The sequence below is a fragment of the Silene latifolia genome, chromosome X (assembly GCF_048544455.1).
Source record: "Silene latifolia isolate original U9 population chromosome X, ASM4854445v1, whole genome shotgun sequence".
In the NCBI taxonomy this organism is placed as follows: Eukaryota; Viridiplantae; Streptophyta; class Magnoliopsida; order Caryophyllales; family Caryophyllaceae; genus Silene; species Silene latifolia.
In genome coordinates, this window is record NC_133537.1 from 36,988,189 (window position 1) to 36,989,058 (window position 870).

The following is an 870-nucleotide window of genomic DNA, read 5'->3' on the forward strand; positions in this document are numbered from 1 at the left end:
GTGCTAGTGGCGACGACCTTCTTCTCCCTGACGAGGATTACTCGGCGTTCCTTTACGGGAGGTTGGCGTATTGGCCGGTAGTGGTGAGTATCTTTTGTTTCTTGTTTGGATCTTGATTTTCGAGAATCGCGACGAAAGACCACCGATTAACGAGAGCCATTTTGCAGGAGGTTGAGGCGGCGGGCGTCGAGCCCCCAGAGTACCCCGAGACCCTTGAGTATACTGACGCTACTGGGAGGACGACGATCTCCGAGTTACGTGACTTTGACGTAGCTGTGACGGATGCTGGCCTAGATGACTGACAGCATCTGATTCGGAGGGTGAGTTCTTATTTTGCATAGTTTTCGTGTAAGAACACATTTGATTGAACTTGTTCGGTTTGCATCGAGAATTCTTTTGAAATGCAGGTCGCGCCATCTCGGTTTGTGGCACTATGGAGGGTGGCCAACCGGCTACGAGCTACGGCCATCGAGGCACTCGTCGGCGGTCGAGGTCGTCAGGTATGAACCTCATTTGTTTTTCCTTGATTTTTGGTTTTTCAGTTTTGTTTAAATTGATTGACATGAGCCAATTTCTTGTTGTCCACAGGCCGGTCGTGAGCTGGAGCGAGAGTTGACCCAGTCTCGGGAGGAGACGGCTCGTTTGTCGAGGGAGCTCGAGTTTCGGGACGCCGAGATTGCCGCGCTTATGGCGAGGGTTGCCGCGAGTGGAGGGTGCCCAATGATGAGTCTGCGTGGTTTTGTAGACTCGATTTTGAACATTTTTGGACTTGTTTGGGCGCAAGCCCCGATTTTCGGACTTTTGAATTGTTTGGGGCGAAGCCCCGATTACTGCACATTTGGACTGTTTGGGGCGAAGCCCCCGGTTGCT

The 870-nt window shown here is 52.1% G+C and overlaps 1 long non-coding RNA gene across 1 annotated transcript; it reads left to right on the top strand.

Annotated features, from left to right (window-relative positions):
- Window positions 1–240: 240 nt before the first annotated feature.
- Window positions 241–670, top strand: LOC141621342 (uncharacterized). The gene is made up of 3 exons (XR_012532242.1): window positions 241–320; window positions 408–500; window positions 589–670. It is a non-coding gene; the product is annotated as an uncharacterized LOC141621342 (long non-coding RNA).
- Window positions 671–870: the final 200 nt, after the last annotated feature.